Source organism: Desmodus rotundus, chromosome 10, assembly GCF_022682495.2.
Source record: "Desmodus rotundus isolate HL8 chromosome 10, HLdesRot8A.1, whole genome shotgun sequence".
Taxonomy (NCBI): Eukaryota; Metazoa; Chordata; class Mammalia; order Chiroptera; family Phyllostomidae; genus Desmodus; species Desmodus rotundus.
In genome coordinates, this window is record NC_071396.1 from 24,387,089 (window position 1) to 24,399,945 (window position 12,857).

Below are 12,857 nucleotides of genomic sequence, written 5' to 3' on the forward strand. Positions count from 1 at the left end.
CCAGGCAGCAGCGGAGGGCGCGGCGGAGCCGGGAGGGAGGAGCGCGGGGAGGAAGGGGCCGAGCCGGGAGAGCCCCCGCCCCGGGAGGAAGGGGCGGAGGCCGGGTGTTTCCTGGCGCATTCCCGGCCCGCCCGAGTGACTCACTCCGGCAGGAAACTCCCAGGACCCGCGCGGGACCCCCGAGCCGCCGCCGCCGCCGAGGACCCAGGTGAGAACCGCTGCCGCCCCGCCCCGCGGCCCCGCGGGGTCCAGGCCGTCCTCCGAACCGGGACCGGGGACCCGCGAGTGGCCAGGACTTGGCCTCCGGCGGCGCGGCCTCCCACGGCCTCGGGGACCCGCCCGGCGCCCGCACGCGGCGCAGCTCCAGCGGTGAGGGGGTCACCCGCGTGTCGCAGTTATTGTTGGAAAGTGAGCAGAAAGCTTGCACCGACCTCGTGCGACGAGCCGCTCTCGGGGGGAAGAGGGAGGGTCCGGCCCAGCGAAACCGAGCTTTGTTGAGCGCGGTGGTTGGGGCGCACGCCGCCCCCACAGCTCTGCGGGATTCGGGGTGAGCCCGGGTGCGAGCGCCAGGCTTGCAGCGCAGGGTGAGAGAGAAAGGGTGGAAGAGCGACGGGGAAACGGGCTTTGGGAGCGTGTCGCAGGCAGAGCGGCGCCGGGGCCGTGGCCTCCTCCCGCGTTGTCCAAACGGCACGAACCGCGGTGGCTTCTTCCACCTTGAACCACGAGATCCCTCCATCTGGGAGCGATGCAGCCTTAGCAGGGTTTCCCTTCCGGGAGGACAGGGTCCCAGGGCCCCGGGACAGCGTCTCGCCGCAGCTTCGCGAGCCCGGTGGAGTGTCTTGCCCATTTTCTAACACGACTCCTTAAACTGATCCGTGATTGGAGCCGCAGCGATTCCCGGGACCCGAGCTCAGATCGCTGTTCTTGGCAACGAGTCGGCAACGCCAGACGGTCGTGTCCAGGTTCCTGCGACGCGGCCGGGTCCGTGCCCAACCTGCTGAGGGGCCCGGGCGGCGGGCCCCGCGCCTGCAGGCGGTCAGTGGCTGTTCCTGTGCAGAGCAGAGGGGAAGAAGGGCCTTTCCATCAACGTGGCCCCCGCAGGGCTGCCTTCGCCAGGAGTTCAGGAGGAAGGATGGTGCTGTTGGTTTTCCCACCGCTCCCTTGCCCCCCGGGGCTTCAGCTCCGGGCCTGAGACGAACGGGGAATTGCGGTGGAAAACATTTCCTGAGTTCATATGACTGTTGGCGAGCTGATAAATCGCTCAAAGAAAATGAAGCTCTTTGTGTTCGTATGTGTGTTTACTGGAATTTACTTTTAAACTTACATGTAGTAAAAGTCACTTTTTCGTGTACAGTTCAGTGAGTTTTGACAAATGCATAGTCTGCCTTTGGCCTAACAATCAAGAAAAAGAACAGTTGCATTACCCCTAAAATTCCTTCCTGCTCCCCCCTTTGGGGGCATCACCTCCCCCACTGTTTTTTAGAGAGGGGAAGGGAGGGAGAAAGAGAGGGAGAGAAACATGAATGTGTGGTTGCCTCTCACGTGCCCCCAACTGGGAACCTGGCCCACAACCCAGGCATGTGCCCTGACTGGGAATCGAACCTTTGGTTCTCAGGTCGGTGCTCAATCCACTGAGCCACACCAGCCAGCCCATTTTTAACCCCTGGCAACCACGGAGCTTGCCCCCATTCCTACGGTTTTGCTCCCCCCCCCCCCACGAATGCCCTATATGGTGTGGAGTCTGGCTTAGTTCACTTAGCATCGTGCATTTAAGTCTCATCCATATTCCGTTTTGCCCGGAATGGACAGACATAAAAGTTTGAAAAGTGTACCTCTTGGATACAACCAAAAAGATTCAAATATTTTTAAGTCATGAAAATAATTACAGAACTCCAACTCACTTAAAAATTAAAACACTATGTCCCTGGCAGGTATGGCTCAATGGATTGAGCACCAGCCTGCGAATCAAAAGTTGGCCAGTCCATACCCAGTCAGGGCACATGCCTGGGTTGTGGGCCAGTCTCCAGTAGGGGGCGCACGAGAGGCAACCAACCCATGTTTCTCTGGCACATCGACGAAAAAAAGTTTAAACAGTTCAGAACTACTTACACCAGAAGCAAAATTCCCTCAGGACTTTGGTGGTACTTCAGCCATGCCTTTTCTGGGCAAACATGTAGTTTTGTTTTTTTGTGTTATTTTGGTAACATAATGAGATTATATTGCATATATTATAACTTTCACTTGTTCATCGTGGCTCACTTAAAGATCTTGGAGATTCTATTTTTAAAATTTTCTTATCCTCACCTGAGGAAATTTTTTCATCCTCACCTGAGGAAATTTTTTCCTTGCTTTTAGAGAGAGAGGGAGGGAGAGAGAAACATCTATGCCAGAGAGAGAAGCATCAATTGCTTGTCTCCCATAAGTGCCCTGACTGGGAATCGAACCTGCAACCTTTCAGTTATGGGATGATGGTCCAACCAAATGAGCCACACTGGCCAGGGCATTTCTACGTGTTGGCATATATAATATATACACTCAGCCTTCCCTTATCCTTTTTTCATTCCCCCCCCTTTCATTTTTTTAAATGGCTGTACGAGGATAGTATTCCATAGAATAGATGTGCCATAATTTATTAATCAGCCTCCTGTTAATTGACATTGTTTCAGTGCTTGTATCTAGATACCTTTGTGCGACACTCAGGTTTAGGTTTATCATTCTGGAAGGGAATTTGGGTTTAAATAATAGCTAACATTTCTTGAGTAGTTCTTTTACTCCTTGTTTAAAAAAATATTTTATTCATTTCCTTTTAGACAGAGGGGAGGGGAAGGAGAGAGGGAGAGAAACATCAATATGTGGTTGCCTCTTGTGCACCTCCTACTGGGGAACCTGGCCTGCAACCCAGGCATGTGCCCTGACTGGGAATCGAACCAGCGACCCTTTGGTTCACAAGCTGGTGCTCAATCCACTGAGCCATACCAGCCGTGTTTTAAGCCAGGGTTACTTTTCCGGTGAAGGTCCAGATAGTGAATATGGGCTTTGTGGACCATGTGGTTTCCGTCACCACTACTTGTTGCGTCAAACAGATAGACAGTGTGTAATGTAGATGTGGCCTTGTCCTAATGGAACTTCATTTATAGCCCAGGCTGGTAGCTCTGTTGCTTAGAGCCTTGTCCCCAATGCGCCAGTGTTGCAGGTTCTGTCCCAGGTCAGGGCACGTACAAGAATCAACCAATGAATGCATCAGTGAGTGGAACAACAAATCGATGATTTTCTCTCTATCTCTCAAGTCAGCAAATTAAAAAAAATGAATTAAAACAAAATTTTATTGCCCTCATTTGTGTCGTTCAATTGGTTGGGAGTTGTCCTGCAAAACCAAAGGTCGCCCCGAGAGGCAACTAATCGATGTTTCTCTCCCTCTCTTTCTCCTTCCCTTCCCCTTTTTCTAAGAATATATAAAAAGTATTTTTTAAATATTTCATGTATTTATTTTTAGAGAGAGAGGAAGGGAGGGAGCAAGACAGGCAGAGAAACATCACTGTGTGGTTGCCTCTTGTGCGCCCCCTACTGGGACCTGGCCAGTAACCCAGGCATGTGCCCTGACTGGGAATCGAACCAGCTACTTTTTGGTTCAGCACTCAATCCACTGAGCCACTCCAGCCAGGGTGGTCTTTTAAAAAACTTTATTTACAGAAACAGGAGGTGGGCTGCAGCTTGCTAAGTCCTAAGTACTTTCCATACGAGTTATTCTCCCAGCCCTCAAAGGCAGGTACAGTGGTCATTCCCACTCAGGATGAGGAGACTGACAGAGAGATGAAGTGCATGTCCACGTTTACACGCCTGGTATGCAGCAGACCCAAAACTTTGAATCCAACTACCTGACCTGCACACTTGAGGTTACAAATGAGAAAGAAGCCGTTAGACTCATAGCGTGACACCCTGGGGCCTGCCCCTCACGTGCTCACTGTTCACTGGCCTCTGATTCTTCAAAGGCACCGTGTTGCTCAGGTCCCACGCCAGGAGCACCCGGCTGCTGGCTCCCCAGCTGGGCTAGTGGCCCCTCTGCCCTTCTCACTGCGTGACTGTCTGTGTCCTGGCTTTTGATCTTTTTTCACGGGCACCAGCTCCTAGAGAGGTCAGTTCCATCCCAGCTTGCCCATGGGAGGAAAGAGAGGCTTCAGCACGTGACTGTCGGCATGTCTGCTGCTGACATGACCACCAGAGCGCAGGCAGGCACGTGGCTTGGCCTGCTGTGGCCTGTTTCCTTCTTCCCTGACGTGGAAAAAGTACCTATTAGATTGTTACCTTGGCTGGTGGGGCTCGGTGGGTTGAGTGCCAGTGTGTGAACCAGAGGCTCGCAGGTTTGATTCCCAGTCAGGGCACATGCCTGGGTTGCGGACCAGGTCCCCAGTAGGGGGCGTGTGAGAGGCAAGTACACATTGATCATCCCCATTCTTAACTCCTGTTACAGCTCATTACTAATTTACTTAATGTCTCTTTAAATTAAAAAAAAATTATTGTTCACATTAATTTCTTTTTGTTGTTGTTGATTTGAGAGGATGATTTTTTATTGTTCCACTCATTTATGCATTGGTTGATTCTTATATGTGCCCTGACTGGGAATCGAACCTGCAGCCTTTTGGTTTACCAGATGATGCTCCCAGCGAGCCACACCAGCCCCAGCCCTGGTCTCCTATCTTGTATCCAGTGAAACTTTGGCTGCCAGGGGACCTGGGAACAGCAGTTGTGCGGGAGCCAGTGGAGAGAGAGCCTAGGGCCAGAAGGCAGGCGGGGGGCTGACCCACACAGCGCCATGGGATCTCAGGTTATCCAATGGGAAGGTAAAACCTTCTGTACTGCCCTGGCCCGTGTGGTTCAGTTGGTTGAAGCATCATTTGGTAACCAACAGGTTGAGGGTTGGATTCTCGGTCAGGACATTCGGTTGCGGGTTCGATCCCCAGTCGGGCACATATGATCCCTGGTACTGGTATGGACTCTTGATCTGTTGGAATCAGCTGTCCTCAGAGATCATTGAATGTAGGTACAGCTCAGAGGTACTGTATTTAGTTCCAGTCCATCGCAATACTGAAAATAAAGGGAGTCACTAGAATGTTGGGCTTCTCAGTTCATATAAAGTTAGGTTTATACTGTAGTCCAGGGGTGTCAAACTCATTGTCACCAGGGGCCACATCAGCCTTGTAGTTGCCTTCAAAGGGCCAGATGTAATTTTAGGGCTGTATAAATGTACCTACTCCTTAACAGTGAAGTGGGAGCTCAGCGCTGCCACGGGGTAGAAACGAGGTGCCGGGCCAGATTCGGCCTGCCCCCCCCCCCGTGTTTGCTGCCTGTGCTGTAGTCTATTAAGTATGCAACAGCATTATATCTTTAAAAATGTATTAACTGTGATTGAAAGATACACTTGTTTTGCCCCAGCTGGTGTGGCCTGGTGGATTGAGCGCCAGCCTGCGAATGAAAGTGTCGCCAGTTCGATTCCCAGTCAGGGCACGTGCCTGGGTTGCAGGCCAGGTCCCCAGTAGGGGGCTCATGAGATACAACTGCACGTTGATGTTTCCCCCTTTCTCCCTCCTTTCCCTTCTCTCTAAGCAAGTAAATAAATTTAAAAAATATTTTAAAAAGAAAGATACATTTTTGCTAAAAAAAATGTGAGTCGTAAATTTTTTGCTGGTGAAGGGTCTTGCCTCAGTGTTGATGGTCGCTGACTTCATCGGGGTGGCTGTGGAGATTTCTTAAAGTAAGATAACCATGAATTTTACCACATAGATTGACTCTTTCTTTCACACATGATTTTATTTACTTCTTTACATTTTTATTGATTTGAGAGACGGAGAGAGAGAGAGAGAAACACTGATTCATCATTCCACTTGATGCATTCATTGGTTGATTTTTGTAAGTGCCCTGACCAGGGTCGAACCTGCAACCTTGGTGCCTGGGGTCGATGCTCTAACCAACTGAGCTACCCGGTCGGGGCCCACAAGTGATTTCTGTGTAGCATGTTATGCTGTTTGGTAGCATTTTACCCACCGTAGAACTGTCAAAATAGGAGTCAGTCCCTTCAGCCCCTGCCACTGCTATTTCAACTAAGATTAGGTAATGTTCTAAATCTTGTGCTGTCATGTCATTAATTTTCACAGTGCAGTCATCAAGAGTAGATTCCATCTCAACCAAGGGGTCTCTTTGCTCATCCAGAAGCTTCTGCTCCTCATTCGTTAATTACCATGAGGTTGCAGCAACCCACTGGCATCTTCAGGCTCCACTTCCAGTTCTCACTCTCGCCCTGTTTCTGCCACAGCTGCGGCTACTTTCTCCCTGGAAGTCCTCCACCCCTCAAAGTCCTCCACGAGAGCTGGAATCCACTCTTCCAAACGCCTGTTGATGTTGATATTTTGGCCACTTCCTATGAAATATGCATGTTTTTGTTTTTTTAAGATTTTATTTATTTCTAGAGAAAGGGGGAGGAAGGGATAAAAAGAGGGACAGAAACGTCGACGTGAGAGAGAAACATCGATTGGTTGCCTCTTGCACGAGCCCCGACTGGGAACCGAACCCGAAACCCAGATGTGTGCCCTGACTGGAAATTGAACTGGTGACTTTTCACTTTGCAGGATGATGCCCAGCCCACTGAGTCACAGCGGTCAGGGCACATGCACTAGAATGGTGACTTCTTTCCAGAAGGTTCTCAATTCACTTTGCTCAGATCCATCAGAGGAACCACTATTGATGGCAGCTACAGCCTTACAAAATGTATTTCTTCCATAACAAGACTTGAAAGTCAAAACTACTCCTTGATCCCTGGGCTGCGGAGTAGATGCTGTAGTAGCGGCACAAAAACATTATTAATCTCTTAGTGTTAACATCTTCATCGGAGTTCTTGGGGGGACAACGTGCTTTATCAATGACAAGTAATACTTTGAAAAGAATATTTTCCTGAGTGGTAGGTCTCAACAGTGAGCTTAAAATATTTATTAAACCATGTTGCAAACAGATGAGCTGCCATCTGGCTTTGATGTTCGTTTACAGGGTGCAGGCGGAGTACAGTTAGCATAGTTAAAAAGAAAAAGAAAAAAAAAAACGCTTGAAGCCCTGGCTGGTGTGGCTCCGTGGATTGGGTGCTGGCCTGTGAACCAAAAGGTCACTGGTTTGATTCCCAGTCAGAGCACATGCCTAGGTTGCAGGCCAGGTCCCCAGTAGGGGGCGTGCGAGAGGCAACTACTCACTGATGTTTCTCTCCCTGGTTTCTCCCTCCCTTCCCCTCTGTCTAAAAATAAATACCCCCCCCCCAAAAAAAAATAGGCTTCATGAATTTAATTTGCATGTCATTCTCGCTCAGGGTCCTTGCTAATCTTCTCTGGGTGGTTCCAATTTTAGTACGTTTGCTGCTGAAGCAAGCACCATTTAGCATAATTCTTACGGGCTTAAGGATTTTTGGAATGGTAAGTGAGTGCTGGCTTTTTTTCCTTTTAAGATTTTATTTTATTATTTATTTTTTAGAGACAGGGGAAGAAAGGGAGAAAGAGAGGAAGAGAAACGTCAATGTGTGGTTGCCTCTCACGAGCCCCCTACTGGGGACCTGGCCTGCAACTCAGGCATGTGCCCTGACAGGGAATCGAACAAGCACCTTCTTGATCTGTAGGCTGACCTTCAGTCCACTGAGCCACACCTGCCAGGCCCAGTGGAGGATTGTAAGTTGCCCTAGTTTCATTATTGTTGTGTTTTTGGGAAGAGAGAGGGAAAGGCTGGTCACTGGAACAGGCAGAACACAAACATCGTTTATCAATTAAGTTTGCCATCTTATATAGACACGCTTTGTGGCGATCCTAAACAGTTACAGTGCTAACATGAAATTCGCTGATCATAGGTCACCATACCAAATATAATTATTTAAAAGTTTGAACCCTGGCTGGTGTGGCTCAGTGGACTGAGCAGCAACCAGCCTATGACCCAAAGGGTCACTGGTTCGATTCCCAGTCAGGGCACATGCCTGGGTTGCGAGTTGGGTCCCCAGTAGGGGGCGCATGTGAGAGGCAACCACACATTGATGTTTCTCTTCCTCTCTTTCTCCCTCCCTTCCCCTCTGTCTAAAAACAAATAAATAAAATCTTAAAAAATACAAAGAAAAGTTTGAGCTCTGACTGGGTAGCTCAGTTGGTTGCAGCATTGTTCCCATATGCCAAGGTTGTGGGTTCGATCCCCCGTCAGGGCACATACAGGAGTCAACCAATGAATGCATAGAGAAGTGGAACAACAAATCGATGTCTCTCTCTCTTTCTGTAAAAAAAAATCAGTAAATTAAAAAACATTTGAAATATTGTGAGAATTACCACAATGTGACAGAGACATGAAATGAACAAATGCTGTTGGAAAAATAATTGCCAGGTGTAGGGTTGCCACAGACTTCTAATTTGTAAAGGAAGTGTGATTCTATGATGTACCGTCAAGCGAGGTGCCATAAAAGGAGGCACACCTGTAACTAAGGGGGTGAAATAAAGCAGACTCAGTGCCCGGGCACGGTGATTCCACAGACTGGAGTTCACCTTGTTTGGGCTCTGGAGACCTCGCTGGTAAGGTTTTACACTCACAGCTTGTGTTTTTTCCTTTGCTAGGGTGGGGGTTGGGTGTGTATTAGTCAGGATTCTGCAGAGAAACAACCCATGGGATGTGTGTATGTTGAGTATAGATATATATATACTTATATACATATATATGTGTGTGCGCGTGTGTATATATTATAGATAGATTTATTTTAGGGAATTGGTTTATGCGACTTTGGCGTCTGGCAAGTCTGCATTCAGAGTAGGCTGGCTGGAAACCCAAGGAAGTTTTTTTTTTTTTTTTAAATTAAAAGAATATGTTTATTGATTTTTGAGAGGAAGGGAGAGAGGAAGAGAAAAAAATCATTGATGCGGGAGAGAGACATTTATTGGTATGCTCCCATTGGATTGAACCTGCAACCTAGGTATGTGCCCTGACCAGGAATTGAATCTGCAACCTTTTGGTGTATGGGGCTGGGCTCCAACCCACTGAGCCACTTGGCCAGGGTCCAAGGAATATGCAACTGGGACCCAAAGGCATCTGGAGGCAGAATTGCCCCCTCTTTGTAAGACCCTCAGTCTGTTTTCTCCAAGGCCTTCGACTGATTAGATGAGGCCCACCCACATTAAGAAGGGTGTTTTTTTTGTTTTTTTTTAAGTCTGCTGACTTAAATGTTAATCACATCCAAAAAGTACTTTCACAGCAACATCTAGGCTGGTCTTTGACCAATAACTGGACATGCCTTGGCATAGCCAAGTTGACACATAAAATTAACCACCATGGGGGGCAATGTTTATGTTGTACTTTTGAAAAAATCCTCACCTGCGGGCATGTTCACCTATTTTTAGAGAGAGAGGAAGGGAGGGAGAGACATTGATCGCTTCCTGCCGTACGCGCCCCAACGGGGATAGAACCCGCAACCTTCTGGCGCACGGGACAATGCTTAAGTAACTGAGCCACCACGCCAGGGCTTCACTCTGTTTTTAATAATTCGCATTTTTGATAACTGCCTCCTCCTATAAAGACTGGCGGAGTGTGCACTGCTGTGTAAGTCTGCCCTCCGAAGCTACCAGCTCAGCCCGGGGTGGGTCCACACTGCCCCCTTCCCCCCACCAGGAACGGGGATCCCACACTGCCCCACGAGTCGCTGTCACACATGCCTGTGAGAAGATGTGAGCCCCTCGGCATCCGCAAACGGCCACACACGTGCCAGCGGGGAGGGCCCACTGGGGGTCGCCTGAGATGGCCGAGGTCCGGGGTGGATGCCACGGGGAGATGTGACTGCCTGCCCTGTGTGACCCTGTACCATGTTTGCAGTGGCTCACTCTGTTGCAGTCACAGGTCGCGGGCATACGGCAGAGGTGGTGACTCTGGGCGGGCTCGGAGGAAGCTTCTGGAGCTGTCGGCTGCCCTGCCTCTGTCTCAGGGTCTGGGGGGGGGGGGGGGCAGGAAGATATCAGGCCCCGGGGTCTGTGACTCAGCCATAGACCCGGTGCAGGTGGCCACGCTCCAGGCTCTGGGGGCCTCTGGAGATGTGTCGTGAAGACGCAGTCGGGTGTCCGCCCTGTCTGCAGACTCGGTGTGAGAGGCCCAGGTGCTCTGTGAATCCCTCCTTTGTACGCAGGTCGGGGTGGTCCTGCAAAGTGAGTCTCGATGGGGCATTTCAGTTGCCTCAGAACCCAGGACCTCAGGAGCGTGGCGCTTTCACGTAGTGATCGGGGAGCTTACCGGTTCTCCAGGAGGTCCCGTTATCATCACCCCTCAGCCACAGGAGGGGACATGTGTGCCTGAAGGCCAAGTCACCTGGCCCAGGTCTCTCAGCTGGCCAGGCGCAGCCCTGACCTGTCCAGGTCATCTTCCCGCCCCTGCAGGCTCCCCAAGCTTTGGAGCTGGTGGGCTCCCTGTGGATTGCAGCCCCCTCCTGGTGCTTCTCAGCCTTGTGCCTGAGCAGCTAACAGGAAGGGGTACCAGGGAGCACTGCCCCCCCCACACACCCCCTTCCCCATCCTCATGCCCAAGTTAATGCTTCCAAGTAGTTCAGGCTGCTTGGAAAGTTTAAATAAACTATACCTACTTTTCACCATCTCTCCTTTCTTCTTTTATCTGTTTTTGGTTTTTAAAAAATTTTTTGAGCACATTTCCATCCCAGTCGTTCCAGGTACTCACTATCCTTCATGCCACTTTGAGCCGGAGCCCCAGCCAGTGAATGGTTTGTAAGTATAGACAGTGTCTGAGCACGTTGGGTAATTGTAAAGCCTGCACCATCGATGACATATTATTAGTATTTGAAAAGGACAGAACCGAGGTAGTGGGGGGCAGCTCTGAGAATCCCCCGCCTGCACCACGGGGGAGCCAGCAGTAAACTGTAGTCGGGCTGGGCGGGGGGGGGGGGGGGGGGGGGGGGGTGTGCTGCTGCTGGCTCTCCTGATTCCTTCCTCCCAGGACCAAACCTTTCCAGAGGGTTTGAGTATTAGTCTTGTCGGGCTTTTGTGACAAAGTACCACCAACTGGGTGACTTAACGGAAGTTTGTCTTCACTCCGTTGGGGAGGCTGAAGTCCAAGGTCAAGGCGGCCACAGGAGTGGCTTCTCCTGAGGCAGCTCTGCTTGGCATGAGACGGCTGCCTGCCTCTGTGTCGCCATGTCGCCGTCTCTCTGTCCTAACGCCTCTTTTAGAAGGACACCTGCTGTTTTGCATTCGGGCCACCCAACAGCCTCATTTCGCTCTAATCACGTCAGTAGAAGCACATCTTATACAGTCGCGGTCCGGGGTCCTGGGGTTAGGGCTTCAGTACCTGGATTTGGGGTGAGGGGACAGTTGAGCCACCGGTGGTTCATATATAGTTCGGACTCCATGTGTCGTTAGGGTTCCTCAGTCCCCTCCGCTGGCCTTCGGAGTTGTGGGTTCCAGCCATGGGCCGGGTGTTAGCCGTCGGGAGGCTTCATTCCTTGTCCTTTTTTGGGAAAAATACTGTTGGTGGGTGTTTTCTTCCATCATTTCAAAGGATTTGAGAGAGCCTTCCACAACGATTGGAGACCATTGCTGAGTTTTTCCAAGGGTGGGGGTGAGACGCTTACCTCAGAATCAAGTGTATGTGTTGGAGGGGGATACCCAAAGCACCCTGGCCCCCCAGAGTCGGGGTGAGGGCTGAGAGTCGGCATCTGAGCTCAGCCTCCTGGGTGCTTTTCTGCAGGAACCTGTTTGTTCACGGCCAGCTGGGACCCCAGCTCTGCAGGGACCCTGGGGGTGTTGGTGGGAGAGCGCACTCTCAGTATGTTACGTTTCTCTGAATGAAGAACTCACCTTGTCAGCTTTGTAGCAGCCTGGAAAACTGCCTGTTTGCAAAACTCACTTTCTGAGTACCGTATTTTGCTCTGTACCCATGGTTTTTGGCCCACACTTTCAGGAAAAAAATATTTCTTGTTAATTTCTTAATTCAATTACTTATATTTAGAAACAAAAACGATCATCGTCTTCCAAGGTAGTACTTTGCCTATGGATATCGGTACTGCTTTTTAGAGTTATACTTTTAATCCTTAAGCATTAATAAAAGAATTAAAACTATTTATATAGGTATGGAATTAGTACTACCCAGGTATAATGTGCAACCTTATTTTTCCTTTAAAAATTTGGGCTAAAAAGTGTGCATCATACACAGCAGAATACGGTATTTTTAATTACCACAGGGGAAAAGAATGTAGACAATTAAAACTAAGTAGGGAGACCTGGCCAGGTAGCTCAGTTGTTACAACAGTGTTCTGATACCTAAGGTTGCAGGTTCAATCCCTGGTCAGGGCACATACAAGAACCCACCAGTGAATGCATCAATACGTAGAACAACAAATCAATGTTTCTGTCTCTGAGATCAACAAACAAAAGAAAAAAACTGGGCGGGGAGGAACTTAATTAAGTAGGTGGGAGTGGCGGCCAGGCCAGGCCAAATGCCTGGTCCCAGGCCCCTCCAGTTTGTAGGCAGAGTCGCTGTCTGCCGCTGCCACCCACTGGCCAGAATCTTACAGACAGGGTGGGGCAGCCGTAGGTTTACAGCTGTGAGCACGCAACACAGTTTATTCTTGTATTATTATTAATTATTGCATTATTTTCCATATGAACAACTGTAAATCTACTTTTGCCCCATCTTGTATGTCTGTGTGTACACATGTACGTGTGTATATATACACATATATGAATATATTAAAAAACTGCTCATTGTGGGCAACGCCAAGATGCGCAGAGGCACCGAAAACAGTGTGGTCGGACCCTCCACGGGGATCTAGGTCCCTACAGAGTGAGCCCCAAATGTCGCCCTCT

General features: G+C 49.8%; 1 protein-coding gene and 1 non-coding gene across 3 annotated transcripts in view; one reads left to right on the top strand and one right to left on the bottom strand.

The window, feature by feature from the left end:
• Nucleotides 1-62: 62 nt before the first annotated feature.
• CYFIP1 (cytoplasmic FMR1 interacting protein 1) overlaps nt 63-12,857 on the top strand; it is an 81,504-nt gene continuing 68,709 nt past the window's right edge. For both annotated transcript variants that reach the window (XM_053913465.1, XM_053913464.1), the window contains exon 1: nt 63-208. The gene's annotated coding sequence lies outside the window, so the exon portion shown is untranslated. The remainder of the gene's footprint in view (nt 209-12,857) is intronic.
• LOC112306162 (U6 spliceosomal RNA) lies at nt 7,301-7,403 on the bottom strand. The gene has a single exon (XR_002974905.1). It is a non-coding gene; the product is annotated as a U6 spliceosomal RNA (small nuclear RNA).